Below are 22736 nucleotides of genomic sequence, written 5' to 3'. Positions count from 1 at the left end.
GCATCCACTTGATTGGTTAAAGCAGCAATCTACGCTGCCATAGATTTCATGGGATCTAACTCAAACACACTAGCCACTTTCTTTGGAATGTTCCTCTCATTAGGCCATTGATAGCTATTAGTAGCTATCTCCTCCATCAAATTAATGTCTTCAGTTGCAGACTTAGCCAATAATGCACCCCAGCAGCAGCATCAATAATAGTCCCAGTTGGACCATTCAACCCATTATAAAATATTTGGACTTGCATCTAATTCTTATAGCCTTGTCGTGGGCAGTGACGTATTAAAGCTTTGTATCACTCCCATGCCTTATAGAAAGGCTCATATTCAAACAGTCTAAACTGCCCAATTTCACTCCTCAACTGTGCAGACTTTGACGGATGGAAGAACTTCACCAAGAACTTTTTAGCCATGTCATCCCAAGTAGTAATAGAACCTAGCTGTAGAGATTGCAACTAACTTCTTGCTCTATCCCTCAAAGAGAAAGGGAAGAGACATAATCTAATGGCATCATTAGTAACACCATTCATCTTCACCATAACACATACCTCAAGAAATATGGCAAGGTGAATATTGGGATCTTCAGTAGTTGGTGGCTCCATATTAATTAATGGTGGCTTCAACTCAAATTATTACCAGCAATGACTGGATTAGCAATACCAGTCAAATTCTCATTCACCACAGGCATACAATAGTCACGAACAGCCCGTGGTGGAGCAACTAGTGGAGCAGGCGAAGGGTCAGAAGGACCTCCATTATTGTTGTTATTGTTCATGGTGTAGTCGATCCTTTTCTTTGCCTTTATCTACCTTAGGGTCTTTTCAATTTCAAGATTAAGCGGTGTGATAGGTGTAGCACTTCGGTTTCTTCGCATAACCTGAATCACATAGCAAAAACAAAATTAGTAACACAAATAAATCTAATTTAAAACAAAGACTTATAGTAATAATATTAGCAATTATTCAAAACTTTCAATCCTTAGAAACGGTGCCAAAAACTTGATACAAAATTTCTTACTGCAAGTGCACAATGTTGTTATAGCAATGTTTTAATAACAAAATTGCACAAACAAACTCACAAGAATAAATATGGGAATAAACTAAAACTTTAATTCCAAATCTGAAATAGTTCCATCAAAACTCTAGAAAAGAGTGTTTAGTTCATAATAAAAAACATAATAGCAATAATCATATTCATAATTGAGTCACTAAATAAGAGAGTAAAAGAAGAAAGAACTCTAATAATGATCGATGATCCCTTGGAATCTCGTTCTCTCTTCCTCTTCAATGTGTTTCTCTGACCTAAAACGTTGTCTATATCTGTCTAGCCCTCCAAAATCGAAGCTATAAGATTGTATTTATAGGCCTGTAAAAATCACGTTTTAAAAATAGGTTAATTAAAATCGGCAGACAGATGGCGCTATGGCGCCTAGCAAGCAGTGCAATTGCGCCTGACTTATTTTCCCGAAGTCTCGTCGTTTACGTTGAAAATATTTTTTTGTCCATGAATGGCGCTATTGCGCTTCATACATGGCGCTATTACGCATGGAATAACATTTCTTGATTCTGCATGGTTCTTGACCCAGTTGCTTCCCAGTTTCAGCACTTTACTCAATTATGTATAATGTACTCCAAATTCACTATAAAATCATCATTTTAAGCTCAACACTGCACACTATAGAGAACACATCAAATTTATACAAAAATCTTAAGAAGAGCACAATAATTCATAATATTAATGATCACAAATGAGTGTACAAATGTGCACTCATCAACTTGCCTCTAACCCAAGAGAAGGGTAGCCAGGTGTCAAGCACAGTGATCCTGGACCACAGACAACATTCTGACACCCACGGTCACGTGGATCGTAGTGTTAATTTCATACAAGCAGAAAAATGGATACACCACAACGTGGCCTGACATGGGAAAACATGCAGCTACCACTCTGACGGTGCTAGAGACGTTTTCCCCAACAAAATAGTGGGCTGACATTCCCCAAGAAGGGCCCACCAAGATACATTGGAGCCCACTTGCTCATATACTACATGAATGTTCATTTCTTATGTAATAAATCCCCATTAAGGGAGAATAATTGTAATAGACTCCAAATAATGAGCTTAATTTCCCCACCTGCTTATAAATAGGGCTAGGGCACACATTGTAAAAGATCCCAATTTTTAGTTTCAGAGTGAACCCATACACTGCCTGAAACCCCTAAGGAACTTGAGCTTTGCAAGTTCTTCTTCCTTATACAATTGACTCGTGGACTAAGGTTGATTCACAATCTGAACCATTTAAATTCTTTGTGTCTAATCTTCATTTCTTTAAGCTTTGTTTTAATTAGTTGTTAGCAAAAAAGTTAGTCAATATTTGGGTGCTTTCATTGAGGGCTTGAAGAAAGCAAAGAGTTGAAGCAATGGTGAACACCCGCCACACCCTTCTTGAAGATAACCTCCCTACAACTGTGGGAGGATGACCAAATCGCCCACCCCGAGCAACCGTTTCGGAGGTGGTCGCCAACGAAGGTTATGATGGCTACGAAGGAGACTATAGAGTCTCTGACTACTCCATAACACTCTACACCGATGAGCCACCAGAAGTGGCAGTGTTGTGTTGTGCCTCGAAATTTTACTTTGTTAGACAATAGAATCTTATGTTGTAGTATTTTAATTTTCGTGATATTGGTCCAAGTTGGGAATTATTTTGAAACTTGTGGAGCTAGTTATGAATTTTATAAGTTTAGCCAATAGTTTAGAAATATTAATTTTATCCTAAGGTTAAATTATTTTAGTTGGTCTTAGAAATATTATTTATCATAGCCTAAGATTTAAATAGAATAATTAATAATGTGACTTTTGTCACATGCATATTGAGGATTTTAGATGAATAAAAGTAATCAAGGATAAATATAAAGGAAAGGATAAGCCTAGGAAGTCTAGAAACTTCCCTCAGATGTTAGGATCTTGTATTAATCAGTCAAAGTGGTTTAAATAGCTTTGAGTGTGCTTAAAACGTGCAAAAATGTGGTTTAGTATGTAAGTGTAAGCCGATATATCGAAGCTATAGGGGGCGATATATCGCCTATGCTGATACGGAAAAACACGTCAACTTTGCATCATCGAAACCACGGGGCCTCGAAAAATTAGGACAGGCGATATATCACCTATAGTGGGCAATTTCTTGGCTGCTTGTGTCAAATTTGATACTTTGTGGAATCCGAAGCTAGAATCACTCCTCAACAGCTTGAACTTGTTTCTAAATGATTTTGACCGAGTACTGGGCATTTGTTGAGCAGAAAGTGCCATTTTTATTAAATTATTTATTCATTTTAATGGCAATTAGTTTCACTCCTTGAACCCTATAAATAAGACCCTTCACATAGTCATTTGCATCATTTTTCAAGCACTGCTCAGAGCCTCTAACCTGCCATTTTCGTTCTAGGTTTTGGGGTTAAAGCTTTCAAATTTAAGCTTTTCTAAACACTTGGAAAGTGAGGTATAGTGTGATTTCAGTTTTTATGGTATAGATCGAAGCTCTAGCTATCTAAGGTACTCTTACTCTTTAGATCTAGTCTATTTCTATTCTTCTTATTCTTTTCTCTAGTAAACTAATGGTTTTTAATGTTTGGTTTTAGGAGTTTCCATTCCCGCACTTGTCTCCAGTATCTCGATTTTGGTAAGGAAAATAAGTTAGATTTTATGTGCTATTTGTTTGTTTGTTTTTTTTAATGTCTTTAGTCACTTGGGAAATATGTTTGCTTAGATAGAAAATCCCAAGATTTTTATTGTTATCATAGACTATAGTTGTGTCTAAACCTACCTCTAAAATAATAGTTAAAATAAGAGGACTATAGCTGTTTTTATCACATACTACAATAATGAGTTAATGACCATTAACATTGAAGTATATTTTATGTTTTATGTTTTAGTAGTTTTTCCTTACTGGGCATTAGGCTCATTCCTTGTTATTTAGAAGGTGCAGGAAAATGAACATGGAAGGCGGGACGGATCCAGGCGATTTTGGCTTGTGTATCGTGTGAAGAACTAAAAGAATGAACCGATGGGATCAATCGAGGATGACGTTATTTTTTAGTCTTTTGAATTATGTCTTTAAAGTTTCCACACTTAGTACTTTAAAATATTTGAATTTTAATTAAAGATTTTGTTTCCTTTATTACTTTATGTATAAACAATGGGATCCCTTATTTTTGGATTTTCTATGTATTGATAATAAAGTTTGACTATTTTATGTATATATCCAAAAATAGTACTTATGTCTTAGTAGTTTTAAAGGTCCGAGGTCTTTAAATTACTCGGCTCTTTATAGTAGATACCAGAACCACGTTTCATATGCATAAAGTTCTCCTTGATACACATGCAAGAGCTTTGGATCTAACTGCCAATGTAAGTATTTATGTTATGAATATTATGCTTATGTTAAAACTAACGTTTTAGTAAATATGTTTTTAATAGAAATGAATGGAGCCATGACTTACCAAGATATCTGTGCTATTAAGGCATTAAAAAGGATTAGAGTGCCAAAGGATACAATAAATGTGCTAGAATGAATCACTCAAAGATTTGCCAGATTTCACAAGGAGATAGCTTGTCTTCAAAATACTAGGCAAATTATGATGAGAGTCTTGGATCAATATGTAATGTCCCAAAAATGATAATAGGGTTTAGTGTCGTGATTAGCGTGTCAAAAGAGCATAATTGGATATATGTGTGATTAACTGATTAAATGTGTGACTATGTGGCATGCATGAAATATATGATAATATGAGTATGATTATATGCAGGTTTATGAGTATTAAATATGCATGTGGGCTCGTTATTGTTTATAAGGGCATGTTTGTAATATTGGCCAGTAGCAGGCATAAATGTGATTATATGTGTTAAATGATTGAGACCACATTATTATGTAGATATATTTGCAGTATATGGCTCGAGGCGATCCTAGTGAGTGGATTGGCGGAATAGTCACAGCGGGGATTAATACCTGACTCTGAGTGAGGCTATGGGTATTTTGGGAAATTAATATATATTTGGGATTTATTGAGTAATGGGTAAGTATTTGGTGATTAAATGGGTATGTCGGGATTAATTTGGAATTTATAGGACAAATCGAGGAGTTCGCTGGAATTGGGGTCAATGACCATATTGCCCTTGTGGGCAAAAGAGAGAGGCTGTGTTAATTAAGGGGTATTTTGTTCTCTTGAGGTTAAGGGTGGACTCGCAGCTGGGAGGTTTGAGAAAAACTAGAAACTGAGGAAAAAACAAAGGAAGGAACTCTCTAAAGCTGTAAACATTCTCTCTCATGATTCCCTCTTCTCTTTCTCAAAGACTTAAGCAACTTTGGAAAATTCTGATGTTGAGGCTTGAGTTCGAAGCTAGAAACTTGGGAGAACAAGCTAAGGGTGTGGGACATCTAGATTAAGCTCAGAATTCCCACTGAGGTAAGATTCAAGTAAGTATGGTTACTGAAATCCTTAGTTTTTCTTAAGTATTTTGAGGTTTTGAATTTATGTTTTTGAAAGATGATTGATTGTTAAGTTGGGATGGTAGTCTAGTAGGATTTTGAGTGTTTCTATGCCTAAGCTATGTGGTTAAGAGTCCTAGACTCGTTTCTGGATTTGGTTTTGGTTTGGGAGTATACTTGAGGTTGAATTTTTAGGATATGGCTGGGAAAAAATGCTGGAAAACCCAGGGTATTCTGGGTTCCGGGGGCGCGCCATGACCCAATTCATGGGCACCGCAACCCGCGTGCCCCAGAAGCCTTGGGAGGGTTTGCTGATTCATAGGTGCACCGTGAACCTATGGGGAGCAAGTCGCGGCCTGCCTCCCTCCAGATGCAGAGGTTGCGCCTTTGACTTGAGGCGCCCCGCGACCCTCAGGGCCAGGTCGCGGCCCGCCTAGACAGTTTTAGCCTTGGTTTGTCTTACAGCTAAGGGAGGCTCAGGGATCCAAACTTAAGCGTCCAGGACAATTTCTACTACCTGGTTTAGTAATCATTTTGTTGACCAAATATTTTATTACATGACCTTGACATAGTTTTTAATTACACATTTAAGTTCAAACGACTTGCTTAGCAGGTTAAGCCTTATTTTAAACACATAGTGTAACGGTCTTGGTTATCCAGGGTGTTACACAGTACGTCCTAGTAATTAAGATTTTCATTGATATGCTTTTTTAGTTTAAAAATTTAAAGAAAATATGGGAAGCTCTAGATAATATGGATAACTTACCAGTAGCCATTAGATATTATTTTCTTATACTTAGGTTTACGTATAGGTTTGAGATTCGATTCACAAATGAACAAAAGAATAATATCCTAATAAATATTTCCTGTAGTAATTAAAGGCTTATGATAATGATGATTAAGAGGAAATAACAGATGATATTTTAGATGAAAGATCAGATCTAGAAGATCCTGATTTTTAGAAATCTTTTACCTTAGTTATTATTAGTATTATTTCTTTATTTATTTTGAATTATTTTTGTAATAAGTGAACATTTTTCCAAATGAATGAAGTTATTATTATTTTTTAATTGTATGTATGAAATTATATTTTTTTTATTAATTCAATAATGGCTGAGTTCAGTGAGGGTGGATACAAATCAATGGACCGGGTTCTGTAATGAGAGTTTATGGGACCATAGTAGTGGGAACGATTTTACTTATCCCAGCCCTCCCTCAATATGGTTAACTTAGGATCATCGACAAGTTTTGAGCCTGAGAATTAAGTCATATATGGTGGTTAGAAACTGACTTAGGAAATAATAAAGATGGCCTAATAGTCTATGTATAAAAACACACCCTAATTTATAAAGATGACTTAAATAAATTTTCATAAGAAATCATAACTGATAGGTCCGAGTTATTTTTCCTTAGACGAAGTGTTTACCTTAGAAACTATTAGGGTAAGTTCTAACGTGTTTCTCTCGACTGCTAGAACTCTGCCAAAGATGTTGCTTTGAAGGTCTGCACGCACTAACGGTAATGCCCCCATCACCACTAATGAGACACTCGAGACCCCTCCAGTCTGAAGAAGGGGAAGACCTGCTGCTACTAATAGGAACGCACCACCTCTGGTTGACAACAACGTTGAAGTTATCCAGTTATGAGTACAAGTAGAAGAACTACAACGACAACAACAACAACCTCAGTTGCAGCCTCAGCCAGCGACTTAAGCACCCTAGCCAGAGGAGAATGGAGGATATCCGTAGGGGGGATGCTGAGGGAAAATGTTGCACCCTATCTAGCTCAGTACATGGAGCTAGTCTACGAACATTTCCAAAATTATATCGCTCCAAATTTTGAAGGGACAATTGACCGCTTTGAAGCTGAGGAGTGGCTTAGGAATGTAGAGCCGATTCTGACGCAAAAGAAACTCAACAATGCAGATCGCATATCCTTCATTTCTTCTCTACTGAAAAAGGATGCCATAATCTGGTGGAATTTGGTGCAGCAGTCTCAAGATATCACCACCATGACCTCAGCCAGATTTGTGGAGCTATTTGACAAGAAGTATTTTAATTTGTCAGTCATCACTACTAGGGTGGAATAATTTGTGAGCCTGAAATAGGGAAATTTGTTGGTAGTCGAGTACGCTCGATAGTTTGATCGACTAGCATAGTTTGCACCAAAGTTAGACTCAAACGACTACTTGTGGGTAACCAAGTTTTCCAGAGGGTTCAGACCAAAGATCACTCTAGGGTTTAAGCTGGCAAACCCCGAAACCACTTCTTACGCCAATGTCCTAGAAATGGCTATCGAGGTGGAAATGCTCCAGGAAAATGTTAGCAAGGAGGAGGCGAGCAAGTTAGACCCTAAGCAGCAGAATCAAATCAAGAATGGTCGAAACCACAAAACCAGCATGACAATAATGGACAAAAAAGGAACTATCTCGATAATAAGCACACTGACGTTGACAAAAGAGCACGAACTAAAAACACCAATAACAAGCCGGGTTTTGTGGAATACCCTCAGTGCTCCAACTGCCAGAAGAGACATACTGGGAGTGTCGTGCAAACAACAAGGGTTGCTACAAGTGTGGCCAAGAAGGTCATCTGAAAAGATAATCTCCTCAACTCAAAGTAGAAGAGCAGAAAGATAACAAGATGATTCCAGACAAAGTCTTCTCTTTGACCCAGGGAGAAGCCGAAACCGGTAACAAGGTGGTCACAGGTCAGCTTCCTATCCTCGATAATATATGTTTAGTATTGTTTGATTCGGGAGCAATACACTCGTATATCTCGTGAGGGATGATAGAGAAACTAGACAAACCTTGTGAAAGATTTAGAAATAGGCTTGTTACGGAACTACCTTCGGGCAAAATTGTTCTATCATCATGGATAGTACAAAGGGTACCGATCAAAGTCGAGGACACGAAGCTAGAAGGAGACCTGATGGAGCTAAAGATCAAGGATTTTGACATAATACTTGGCATGGACTGGCTAGAAAGACATGGCCCAACCTTCGATTGTCGATGCAAGCAAGTGACGTTTGAAACCCCCGAGGGTCAGAAACTATGTTTTATGGGTAAGGTTTCAGGACTACGGACACCACTTGTCTCATCTCTCACGACCCAGATGTTGATAGAGAAAGGATGTCACCCATTCTTCGCAAGAGTCACAGATTTTGCATGGGAAACACCATTAAAGGTTGGAGACATCTGCATTATAAAGGAATTTCTAGAGATATTTCCTGATGACTTACCAGGGTTACACCCTAATTGGGAAATTGACTTTACAATCGAACTAGTGCAAGGAACTGAGCGTGTCTCAAAGGAAACATATCAGATCACATCTATCAAACTCAAGGAGTTAAAAACACAGTTATAAGAGCTCTTATACTAGGGATTTATCAGACCAAGCCATTCGCCATTGGGGGCACCGATTCTATTTTTTAAGAAGAAGAATGGAAGCATACAGATGTGTGTCAATTACCGTGAGCTGAACTAGGTGACAATTAAGAAGAAGTACCCACTACCCCAGATCGATTACTCATTTGATCAACTCGAGGTGCGGAAATATTTTCAAAAATTGATCTACGGTCTGGTTATCACTAGCTCAAGGTAAAGGAAGAAGATATATGAAAGATGACTTTTAGGACTCGATACAGAAATTACGAGTTCCTAGTTATGTCTTTTGGTCTTACAAATGCTCCAACCACATTAATGGGCTTAATGAACTGGGTCTTCTAGGATTACTTAGACAAATTTGTCGTGGTATTCATTGACGATATATTGGGGTACTCCAAGGACAAAGTCAAACATGAGGAACACTTGAGGCTGACCATGTTTTGATTGAAGGGGCACCAACTTTATGCCACGTTCAAGAAATATGAATTTTGGCTATTGTTGACTGTCTTTTTAGCCAACGACGTGAGAACGTCAATAACGACAAGCCTTCAAGAGAATGTAAACAACACAGACGGTATAATAAAGAAAATAAAGAACACACAAGAGATTTTTATAGTGGTTCAGCTCCGATTGTCGGTAATAGCCTAATCCACTTAGAGTTGTGATTTATAGATCTATACTCAAGATCAGATGGACTGAGCCAACTGAGTTTCTTCAGTACAGATTGTGAAAATACAAGAGTTCTCTCAAATATCAGCACTTTCTCTCTCTAGAATACACAGACCCAATTTTCTCTCTCTAGAAATAAGAAGCAGAAGAACCCCTCTCTCATCCCATAAGCTCTCTATTTATAGGCCTGGGATCCTCAACTGATATCCCCTTAGGATAGGGATATTTTATTATTCATCTTATATTTATATTACAATAAATGTTTAAAATACAACTGATTCCTCAATTTGAGTGAGAAATGAGAGATTCCCGGGTGCCTAGACCAATTCTTGCTAGAGTCGTTCCGGGGATTTTGACGTAGTCTCACATGCAGGTTGATTACTCCTTCAAGCTTTCCTTGGCCCAAAATGATGTATGCTTGGCTTTCCTCGGACAAAGGTGGTGCATGCCTACTCCCTTGGTCTTTCACCTCGGGAAGGTCCGAGCCTTCCTCCTCTAACCAAGGTCCGATCGGACCTTGTTGCCTTTACCTCGGACCAAGGTAGTCCGAGGCATACTCTTCTTGCCTTCTCCTCAGACCAAGGTGGTCCGAGCCATCTTTATTGGCATCTCTCCTCGGACAAGTCCGAGGCACTTCCTTGGCTCCTCCAACCATGTCCGATCGGACATGTGTAGGCTCTCCTTGTCAAAATCTAAGTCTCCATTCTTGACTTGCATGGGACTCCTCCTCCTTAGCTACTTACCTTGGACACATTCGAGCCAACACTTAGGAAACCTTGGGAGGCTTACCTCAAACACACCCTTGGGGTCTCCTAGGACCACATCCTCCTTGGGGTCTCCTAGGACCACTTTCTTGAGTTCTCCTCGGACTTCATCCTTGGGTTCTCCTAGGATCACTCTCTTGGGGTCTCCTAGGACCACATCCTCCTTGGGGTCTCCTAGGACCACTTTCTCCTTAGCTCTCCTAGAATGCATCCTCTTTAGCCTCCTAGGATCAAGGTGCACTTGGCTTGGCTATGACATCTTTCAAGCAGTCCAAATTCTTCGTTAGTCTACCGGGTTACTTTCTCACAACTCTGAGGAGTCAATGTATTTATTGACTATTAACGTGTCTTTTACTGACCATGCACTGCCATTTGTCACATTTATTGCCACGTCCTTGATCTCCAATTTTTGGGTATAACAGCTATCATAAATGGCATTCCTCGAGAACATAGTATCCAAGGACGGAGTCACAGTTGACCCAACTAAGGTAGAGGCTGTGTAGGATTGGCCAAGACCTAAGAATGTGTCGGAGGTTAGAAGTTTTCTTGGGCTAGCAGGCTGTTACCAGAGGTTTGCGGATGTCTTTTCTAAGAAAGCCACTCTGCTTACCAACTTGAGCTGGAAACAACAGAAGTTCAATTGGACGGATAAATGTCAGGAAAGCTTCCAATTTCTCAAAGACACATTGTGTTCAGTACCAATGCTTTACCTATCAACACCCCACAACAAGTTTGTAGTATTCTGTGATGCATCCAAGCAAGGGTTGGGCTGCACGCTGATGCAAAATGACAAGGTGATAGCCTATGCCTCAAGACAACTGAAGGAATATGAGCAACGCTATCCAACACACGATATGGAGTTGGTTGCGGTGGTTTCACATTGAAAATCTGGTGCCACTATCTATATGGAGAACAATTTGAGATTTATACGGATCACAAAAGGTTAAAATATTTCTTCACACAAAAGAAGCTCAACATGAGGCAACGTAGGTGGTTGGATCTAGTAAAGGACTATGACTGCGAAATCCTATACCACCCAGGAAAGGCAAATGTCGTTGTAGACGCATTAAGTCAGAAGAATTGTGGAAGTTTGATAGCATTACCCAGAATTGAGAAGCCGCTACAGGAAGAGCTGATTAATGTCAGGATAGAAATAATCATGGGTCAACTGGCTAACTTGTCCATCTAGTCAAGTTTACTATAGGATATACGGATCGAGCAAGGGCATGATGACATGCTACTACCGCGTATAGTTGTAGTCAAAGAAAACAAGACTACAGAGTTCTCTATATCAGGACATGGGTTCTTGAAATATAAGGGTCGGGTATGCGTGTCGAATGACCATGAAATTAAGATGGATATATTGGAAGAGGCACACACTACCCCATACTCAGTTAACCCAGGGTCCACCAAGATGACTCACGATCTTAAGGCACTATGTTGGTGCCCGGGAATGAAGAAAGACGTAGAAGAGTATGTGTCCATGTAACGCCCTACTGCTTTAGAGGCGTTACTAAGTGAGTTTAAAAGTGCAATTATCTCGCTAATCGAGGTTTTAAGATGAAAGTGTAATTAAATCATAATCAGAGTCATAAACTTGAAAATAAACCTTTCATTGGAAATTACAAGACATATAACGTTTCGGATCCCAAAACCATTGTTTAGAAATATTTACAACAAAATTTAGTTAGAGTCGACCAAATGACAAAATTCAGGTTTTGTACAAACATCTCCCAAAAACACCCCTGGCCAAGGCAGCCAGGCTGACCAGATATGTACGCGCCGCTCGTCCCACTCGCCATAGTCAAGGTTGATTGACTCTCCCTTTGCCTTTACCTGCACCATAGAGCAACCGTGAGCTGAAGCCCAGCAAGAAAACCATTACAAGCAGATGATAAATGCATATCAAACATTTAATATAAAATCAAGCCAACCCCAGGTCATACAAGAACGACCATGCCATCCTAGGCGCTTTATCAGGCCCTGGGTTCACGGTCTAAACCGTATGAATATCCCAGGTATCCCTTGGGGTCTCAGCCTGGTAACTCACACTCCGCGTGCTAAACGCTGCACCCTACCCCTTCGCCGTTCCCAGCCATCGTCGTTCCATGATTAACATATACACATAATATACTAAAAAAATATTATAACACACATAAATTCAGTCAAAGGGCCATGCCCCACAACACAATCATATAGGGCTGAGCTGTGCAACACAAGCTCTATGGAATAGTAGTTTCCTTACCTATGTCCTGAGCTTTCTAAGCACCAATGTCCCGAGCACAGTTCCCTAGTCCGAGCCTCGCCGAAAACCTAATCACAACGCATTAACAATTTCATCGATCAAGTTCTTGACCATTAAGTAGCTTCGAGCCATAATTCTAATCTCCGAACCTTGAATTCTATCAATCCGGGTGATAAAATCCATCCCGAGCCTTAGCAATTAGGTTCCCAAGTCAAAACCCACAAGTCACCCTGCACCTTGGGCTAGGGCCGCGACCCAACCCCTCAAGGGCTGCGGCTAGCTTCAAAACAGAGGCTAACACCTCCCTGGAAACACACACGAGCTGCGACATGCTTGGAGCAACATGACCTCCCCAGGCCTCACGTGCACATGGGTCGCGGCATGCCCCTCCTAGGGCCGCGACCCTTGCCCCCAAACCCAGAAAAACCATTTTTTCCCTGCATTTCTTGCGAGCCAACACCTTCAAAATCACCTCAACCCAACACTTAAACCCAAAATTCATACTCATGCAACCTAAGCATACCAACAAACTCAAGAACCAACTCCTACACCCATCAAGCAATCAAAACCAATCCTAGAATCCAAACTATGCATGTCTAATTCCTAACACCCAATATCAACAGAATTCAGCTGAAAATCAACATAACTAAACATATTAAGAAACTTACCTTTGCTTAATTAGGTTCTGAGCTAATCCTCTAGGTTCTAAGCTTTAATCTCCCCAAAATCCCAGCTCCACTTCTTAGTCTTTAGCTTGATTCACCAAGAGTATTCCCTAATCTTCAAATTGAGAGAAAGTCTTCCAAAGAGAGGTGAAGGAAGAGATAGAGTCGGTTTAGAGAAGTCTGTGAGTTTCCTATTTTTTTGTTTTATTTAATTTAAGTCTATCTGGTTACCTGAAGGCTCGGGGTACCAAAACGTCCCCGAGGGCAAAATGGTAAATTTCCCCAATATTCCCTCCTAGACATTCTAACCTCAAATATATCTCCAAATATTTATTTTCAAAACTCGAAAACCCAATAAGATATCTCATACCCGGATTCTCAACCCCGTTGTGACTTTCTGACCAACGGCTCCCTAGAATTGTCTCGGATCGTGCTACACAGATATATCACAAACATATCACATTTATACCCTCAATGGGCTAGAATCACAAACATGCCCCTAATATCCAAACGGGGCCCACATGCATATTTAATTCGACTAAACATGCATCTCTATCACATATTTGCATAAATTCACATATTAAAACAATAATTCACTTATTGCCCTCCAGACACACTAATCAAGGCCCCAAGCCTTATTAACAAATTTTTGGTTGTTACAGTCCAATTGCCTAACATGCCAACAAGTAAAGGCAGAACATCAATGACCCGCAAGCTTGTTACAACCGCTTGGTATTCCATAATGGAAGTGGGAAAACATAGCCATGGACTTCGTGATAGGACTACCACAGACAAGCAGGCAGCATGACTTGGCTTGGGTCGTGGTGGATAGACTCACAAAGTCAGCTCACTTCCTGCCTGTTAAGACTACGTACACTGCAGACTAGTACACAACCATCTATGTTCAAGAAGTTGTACGACTGCATGGAATCTCTAAGACCATAGTATATGACAGAGGTTCGGTGTTCACATTGAGATTTTGGGGAAGCTTATAGCAAGCCATGGTTACCAAGATAAGTCTTAGTACAACATTTCATCCTCAGATTGATAGATAGTTTGAGCGTGCCATATAGATTTTAGAAGATATGTTGCGTGCTTGTGTACGGGACTTTGGAGGATCAAGGAGTAAGTATTTGCCACTTATAGAATTCTCCTACAATAACAACTACCAGGTAACAGTTGGTATGGCACCCTATGAACTACTTTACAGAAGGATATGTCAATCGCTGTTACATTGGGACGAGGTAGGAGAAAGACAACTACTTGGACCCGAGGCTATTAGAGAGGCTCAAGACTTAGAAGAGCTAATTAGAAAGCGTATGCTCGCTGCTCAGAGTCGACAAAAGAGTTATGCGGATGCTAAGTGATGAGATGTGGAATTCAAGGTCGAAGATCAAGTTTTCTTAAGGATATCTTTAATGAAAGGAGTAAAGCAGTTTAGAAAGAAAGGCAAACTTAGTTCCTGATACATAGGTCCTTTTGAAATATTTGAAAAAGTGGGACCAGTAGCGTATAGATTATCCCTACCGCCAACTCTAGCAGACAACCACAATGTGTTTCACATCTCGATGATGCGTAGATATGTGTTGGACCCATCCCACATGCTCAGGTACGATACGTTAGCACTCCAGAAAGACTTAAGTTATGAGGAACGATCGTTTCACATTCTGGAAAAGAGGGTGAAGGAATTACGAACGAAGAATATTCCGATAGTCAAGGTCTTATAGAGTAATAGCACAAAACAGGAGACAACATGGCAATTGGAGAAAAACATGTAAGCACAGTATCAAAAATTGTATTGTAAGTAAATTTTGAGGAGGAAATTCTTTTAAGTAGGGGAGAATTGTAGTGCCTCAGAATTTTACTTAGTTAGATAATAGAATTTGATACTGTAGTATTTTAATTTTCGTAATATTGGTCCAAGATGAGAATTATTTGGAAACTTGTAGAGCTAGTTATGAATTTTATAAGTTTAGCCTATAGTTTAGAAATATTAATTTTATCCTAAGGTTTATATATTGTAGTTGGTCTTAGAAATTTATTTATCATAGCCTAAGATTTAAATAGAATAATTAAGAATGTGACTTTTGCCACATGTATATTAAGGATTTTAGATGAATAAAAATAATCAAGTACAAATATAAAGGAAAGGATAAGCCTAGGAAGTCTAGAACCTTTCCTCGGATGTTAGGATCTCGTATTAATAAGTCAAGATGGTTTAAACACCTTTAAGTGTGCTTAAAAGATGCAAAAACGTGGTTTAGTATGTAAGCGTAAGCCGATATATCGCATCTATAGGGGGCGATATATCGCCTTTGCTGATATAGAAAAATACATCGACTTTGCATGATCGAAACCACGGGGCCTTGAAAAATCAGGACAGGCGATATATCCCCTATAGTGGGCGATATATCGACTGCCTGTGTCAAGTTTGAAACTCCGTGGAATCCAAAGCTAGAATTAGTCCTCAACAAGTTGGACTTGTTCCTAAACGATTTTGACCGAGTTCTGAGAATTTGTTGAGCGAAAATTGCCATTTTTATTCATTTATTCATTCATTTTAATGGGATTTAGTTTCACTTCTTGAACCCTATAAATAGGACCCTTCACTCAGTCATTTGCATCATTTTTCAAGCACTTCTCGAAGCATCCAAGCTGCCGTTTTCATTTGAGAGAGAAACACTAGGGTTTTGGGGTTAAAGCTTTCAAATCTAAGCTTTTCTAAACAATTGGGAAGTAAGTTATAGTGTGACAGTGTTTGTGGTATAGATCGAAGCTCTAGCTATCTAAAGTACTCTTAATCCTCAGTTCTAGTCTATTTCTATTCTTCTTATTCTTTTCTCTAGGAAACTTATGGTTTTTAATGTTTGGTTTTAGGAGTTTTCAATCCCACACTTGTCTCCAATATCTCGATTTTGGTAAGGAAAATAAGTTAGATTTTATGTGCTATGTGTTTGTATGTTTATCAATGTCTTTAGTCACTTGGGAAATATGGTTGCTTAGATAGCAAATCCCGAGATTTTTATTTTTATTGTAGACTATAGTTGTGTCTAAAACTACCTCTAAAATAATAGTTAAAATAAGAGGACTATAGCAATTTTTATCCATTACTACGATAATGAGTTAATGACCATTAATATTGAAGTCTATTTTATGTTTTATGTTTTAGCAGTTTTTCCTTACTGAGCATTAGGCCCATTCCTTTTTTTTAGAATGTGCAGGAAAATGAACATGGAAGGCACGACAAATCCAGGTGGCTTTGGCTTGTGTATCGAGCTCGGAACTAAAAGAATGAAGTAATGGGATCGATCGAGGATGATGTTGTTATTTTTGGATCTTTTGAATTATGTCTTTAAAGTTTCCACACTTAGTACTTTGAAATATATGAATTTTAATTAAAAATATTGTTTCCTTTATTATTTTATGTATGAAAAATGGGGTCCCTTATTTATGGATTTTCTATGTATTAATAATAAAGTTTGATTATTTTATGTATATATCCAAAAATAATAGTTATGTCTTAGAAGTTTTAAAGGTCCGAGGTCTTTAGATTAGTTGGTTCTTTACATTTTGAAACAAAAAGTTGCCTCCCAAAAACGAGAGTTGGAGGCTCAAAATCACAATATCGCCGCTCTGCAAGAGGTGGTAAACACCATGAGGAACACCTTGGTAGCCCAAGGGCTCCAGGTAGACTCCCAGGCTGAAATTCCACCTACGTAGCCAGCTGGCGTGCCACATGTGCAACCAGCTCGTGTACCTCTAGCACAGCCAACCCTCCTATTTAAGAAAGAGTTAGAACTCAGCCCAAGTGGAAGAGGTCAAGACGGGCTTCCAAGCTACATGACCTTCCAATGAGGGTAGAGACCTCGAAGAGTTTCACGGAGTCCTTGAAGACCCCCAGACCTATTCGTATTAAAGTGTAAATTAGAGATACGCAACAAAGAATTGAGTTTTAAAAAAAATTATTAATACCAGCCAATATTATACCTATATAAATATATTTAATCACATACAAATAGATTCGAGATTACCTCTTGAAGCCTATCAAGTATCCACGAATCTTTTTGTATAAATCAACTATCTTCCAATCAAGATTCTGAAAGCTCATACCTTGATCTTCTAGACCAATCCTCAAATACAAAAGGATGTGTGTGGGCACGTATGATTCAAAAGGTTGATTTAGGACTTTCTAAGTGCACTAAACACATGAGATCCAGAAATATTTGATTGAGAGAAGATGTATTGAATAGTTTTTAAGGTTTAGAAAAACTATCGCTTTCTTTTTCAGAGAGAGAATCTGACAGTCTATGAAAACCATTTTTTTTAAAAGTATCACTTCTCTTTAGGTTTATAAAACTAATTTAATTAAGCATTATTTTATTTAAAATAAAACTGATCATTTATAACCTTATTTAATTATTTAATTTAAATCATATTTAAAAAAGAAAAATAAATAAACAAATTAATTGAAATTCAAAATTCAAATCCCAGGGATAGGAGATCCTTGCCTGTGGCGCCACATTGGGATTTCCCCTAATTTTATCATTTTTTTATTTAATTAATATTCAAGAAAATATATTTATCCCAAAAAAAATATCAGTTAATTCAAAATTAACTCTATCTTAAAATATCAATTTTAAATAAATAACTATCTTATTATACATAAGAGAATTATTAATCTATCTTCATATTAATCCAAATATGATTAATATTTATTTTAACCTATAGTTTTTCAAAATAAAAACTATATAGTTAAATGATTTATTAATTCACAATTAATCAATTGTCCATAATTATCACATAATTATTTCCTGGTCCTGGAAAATTAATTCATTTGCAATTAAGTCATTCTCTCTACAAATCTTTCTTTAGACATCCTTACCCTTGACAATGTAGGACAGAGGTGATTTGGAGACCATGGACCTATAATATGATACTTCAATAAATCAGATTATTAATTAAATTCTTTAATCTAATAATCTTATTTATTAATTCCATGATTACTCCACTATAAATAAGGAACTGCACTCTAAGTATTTATAGAATTATATTTACAGAGTTTTCTCTTGTAGTCCATTGATATAATCAATAAATATAGTTCTATCCTCCATTTATTGGTTTGTTAATTAGAGCTGGTCAATATTATTATTTTACACTTCTTATTACCTTTTGATCCTTAAGTAGCATTAATTCACTTGCAAATAATTAATCTATAATGATATTATAGATTTGATCTCAATAACTATTCAGTTCTAGAAGTAACCCTTAACTGAACTAATATTCGATGTATTAGGAAAGTATGGATTCAATTATTGTAAATCATGTTCCTCGCCATTCATGATATTGAATCTCCAAAACAAAAGTCATTAGCCTCATTATACTAATGTGGATGCCAAAAATCCACCAAAAAGAAACTCTTTAGTCCCTGGTTGGAACATAGGGATAAGGGTCGCTTATTCATGCTATTGGGCTCGAGCCTGCAGGCCTTGTTGAATACAGGAGATCATCTCATGAGAAACAACACATTATGAGCCACAAGGTTTGGCCCTGCTAAGCTAAGGGGCCACAATGAATACTGCAAGAGGATAGGTGCACAAGGCCCTCACATAGTGAGGTCCGACGTGCCCGCGCAAGGCTGACATGCTCATGGGTCAAGATGCACTCATACGCGTGAATGCTGCCAAAGACGCCCGGGACATACACCTATGGATGCTCAATATTCCACGCTTATAAAAGACCCAAAGAACGCACTTAGACCCCCATACGCCTACACTCTCATTGGGTCCTCGGGCCATCAGGCACACGCCCCCAGTGAGGCCATCAGGCACGCACGCCTCCTAGCGAGGCCATCAGGCACCCGCCCCCAGTGAGGCCATCAGGCACACGCCCCCAGCAAGGCCATCAGGCACACGCCCCCAGCGAGGCCATCAGGCACATGCCCCCAATGAGGCCATCAGGCACACGCCCCCAGCGAGGCCATCAGGCATGCACCCCTCCTAGAGAGGCCATCAGGCACACACCCCCAGTAAGGCCATCAGGCGCACGCCTCCTAGCGACGCCATCAGGCACACGCCCCTAGCGAGGCCATCAGGCACACGCCCCCAGCGAGGCCATCAAGCACAGAAGCCTCCTAGGGAGGCCATCAGGCACACGCCCCCAGCGAGGCCATCAGGCACACAAGCCTCCTAGCGAGGCCATCAGGCACACGCCCCCAGCGAGGCCATCAGGGAGACGCCCCCAGCGAGGCCCTCATGCGCGCGCGCCCCCAGAAAAGCCGTCAAGCGCGCACCCCCAGCAAGGCGCTCATGCGCACGCGCCCCCGCAAGGCCCGTGGGCCACCATCTTCTCGGGAGGCCGTTGCACCATCGCGTCACTAGTCTAGATCCATGCCGCATGGAGAAAAGTATAGCTAGGCCCCTCGCCACTAGGAGCCTTGCAAGGCATGGCCAGTGCATGGGTCATTACCGCCTCGCATCTATGCCTTGCAAATGAGGGTCACATGGCATTGATCTCATGAGCTACGGAGTCCACTGACGAACTGAAAGGAGTTAGAGTACGGACATAGTACCCACGTCAGATAAGTAGTGGAGGTACGAACAAAGTACCATCTGTCGTCCTCACCAGCCACTCCTCTGACTCCCGTACCAGGCAGGTAGTGGAGGCATGACTAGGTACAGAAGGTGAGGTACTCCCATGATCTCTGAACTTGTACCAGAGCCGACACCACTACCCCTGGAACCACTCTCCTGTTAGTGTACTCGTGTACCATCTGGTCCCCTGGACCACCATGTACCCAGGGCCATTAGAGCCTACTATAAAATGAACCCCACTTCCACAGATAATGGGGTTGGAAAATTCATTGTATGCAGAGGCTATTAAGCAATATACATTTTTCACTCCATTGTTCATCTGTGTTTATCCTTTCATAAGTTAATTCTAAGTTCTTATTTAAACTTCGCCGCATTTACCTTTAAGTTTTCCGACCTAATTTCGTTGACAAGATTTCACCGTCAACAGTTTGGCGCCGTCTGTGGGAAGAACAAGCATCAAACCAGTGTTCTTCCATCATTCCCAGCAAAGAAAGATGCTAAGACGTTCAAAACGCCTATGGCAAATAGAAGATGATGAGGTTCTCCGGGATGAAGTAGACCGGAGGGCTACCCAGAAAGACACCCCTCCACCTAAACATGGAGGCAGACCGGAGGAGTCTCTTCTCCCAAGGGAGGATAACGAAGCCTCATCTCTGACCATCCGGCCCGACGGAGGTCATTTGGAGCCGCCAGTGCATTCACTTCACCGGCCTCCGGTAGCACCACGCTCAGGCCACCAAGACCCAGGTCCATCAACGCACGGGCCAAGCAAGAGTCCCGGGGTACGCTCGGTAAGTTCAAGCTCAAGGACTCGCCTCTACAAGGATGAGATTCAAGAGTTACACAAAAAGACTCGAAAGCTGGAAACCCAGATAGAGAACATGCAAGGGGTTTCAAATGACCTATTGCGAGGAAAGTCAACCACACCCCCTCCTGCACGTAAAGGGAAGGACCATGAAAAATGGGAAAGCACTGTCCCCGTAGATGATGGGGGAACCCAACTTTCCGCCAGTAAAACCCCCCAGACAAGGTATCAGGGGGGACCTAGGCCAACAAAATGTCCCCAGAAGCAAAGGCGGAGGGAAGGTGATGGTCGTAAGAACGAGGCCAAAGTCCCCTCAAAAGAAGCACCCCCTGGCCTAAGAAAAGAGCCCCATGGAGAGAGGTCAGAAGTAAGAGACATACCCCCTGCGGTTCCCCCGAGGGACACAACCAAGGCAAGGGATCAGCCCGAGAACCTGCAAAACTCCTTATGCAAAAAGTGGAGGGGACTAGACACCAAAATACGAAGCCCTCGAGGCAAGATCACCACTACACTTGGGGGGCACATGAATGACGAAGAATTTGACCGTGATTCACCCTTCACAAGGGAGATTCAGGCTGAGTGGATGCCCACTGGCTTCAGAGAGCCTCGCATGACTTCGTACGAGGGTACTACTGACCCAAAATATCATTTAGACACCTTCAATAACTCGATGAGGTTAAGAGGGGTCAACAACAGGGAAAAGTGTCATTGCTCCGTCGTTACACTTAAAGGAGTGGCGTACAAGTGGTTCAAGAGGTTGAGGCCAGGGACAATTGAGACATGGCAACAATTCTCTGATGAACTTCTTCAGCAACACCATGCAGCCTGTGATTACGTCATGCCAACCACCAGCCTCGCTAACATAAAACAAGGCGAGAATGAAAGTCTGAAGGACTACATCCATAGGTTCAGTATAGAAGAAACAAAGGTGAAAGGTTTAACCAAAGCGGAGCACAAGATGGCTATTACAGCCAGAGTTCGTCCAGGAAACAAGTTGTGGGGGAGCATGCTCAAAAGAGAAGTTTCGAATTTGGACGACTTCTTCGAGAGAGCACAGAAGTACATACGTGTGGAAGAGGGCCATAAGAACTTCTACGTGGAAGAAAGCGAACCTTCCTTCAGTTGCCCTACTACCAATACGTATGAAGATTCCATATAGAATGGGGCATCGTGCTAGAGGGGTCACTGACCAAGCTCGAGATTGAACGAAGACCATCTAGCCATGAAAGTCCCGACCCGAGGGGAGATCAACTCAAAAGTTGCAAAAAGGTTCTCCAAAGTAGACGCCTGCAAAAAAGGTCTCCAAAGTAGGCGCCTGCAATAAGGGCCTCCAAAGTAGACGCCTGCAAAAAGGGTCTCCAAAGTAGACGCCTACAAAAAGGGTCTCCAAAGTAGACGCCTGCAAAAAGGGCCTCCAAAGTAGACGCCTGCAAAAAGGGCCTCCAAAGTAGACGCCTGCAAAAAGGGCCTCCAAAGTAGACGCCTGCAAAAAGGGTCTCCAAAGTACGCGTCTGCAAAAAGGGCCTCCAAAGTCGACGCCTGCAAAAAGGGTCTCCAAAGTAGACGCCTGCAAAAAGGGTCTCCAAAGTAGACGCCTCCAAAAAGGGTCTCCGAAGTAGACACCTCCAAAAGGGGTCTCCAAAGTAGATGCCTCCAAAAAAGGGTCTCCGAAGTAGACACCTCCAGAAAGGGTCTCCAAAGTAGACGCCTCCAAAAAAGGGTCTCCGAAGTAGACACCTCCAAAAGGGGTCTCGAAAGTAGATTCCTACAAAAAAGGGTCTCCGAAGTAGACACCTCCAGAAAGGGTCTCCAAAGTAGACGCCTCCAAAAAGGGTCTCCGAAGTAGACACCTCTAAAAGGGGTCTCCAAAGTAGATGCCTCCAAAAAAGGGTCTCCGAAGTAGAGACCTCCAGAAAGGGTCTCCAAAGTAGACGCCTCCAAAAAGGCTCTCCAAAGAAGACGCTATCAAAAAGGGTCTAGAAGTAGACGCTTCCGAAAAGGGTCTCAAAGAAGACGCTTGCAAAAAGGGTCTCAAAGAAGACGCTTGCAAAAATAGTACTATGCCTAACGACGAGAAGGACGCTTCTCGCAAGATATAATAAGCGCGCGCGAAAATATATAAAAGGATAACTAG

The sequence above is a fragment of the Humulus lupulus genome, chromosome 4 (assembly GCF_963169125.1).
Source record: "Humulus lupulus chromosome 4, drHumLupu1.1, whole genome shotgun sequence".
Taxonomy (NCBI): Eukaryota; Viridiplantae; Streptophyta; class Magnoliopsida; order Rosales; family Cannabaceae; genus Humulus; species Humulus lupulus.
The sequence above is the reverse complement of the archived record's forward strand: the minus strand, read 5'-3'. Positions refer to the sequence as shown.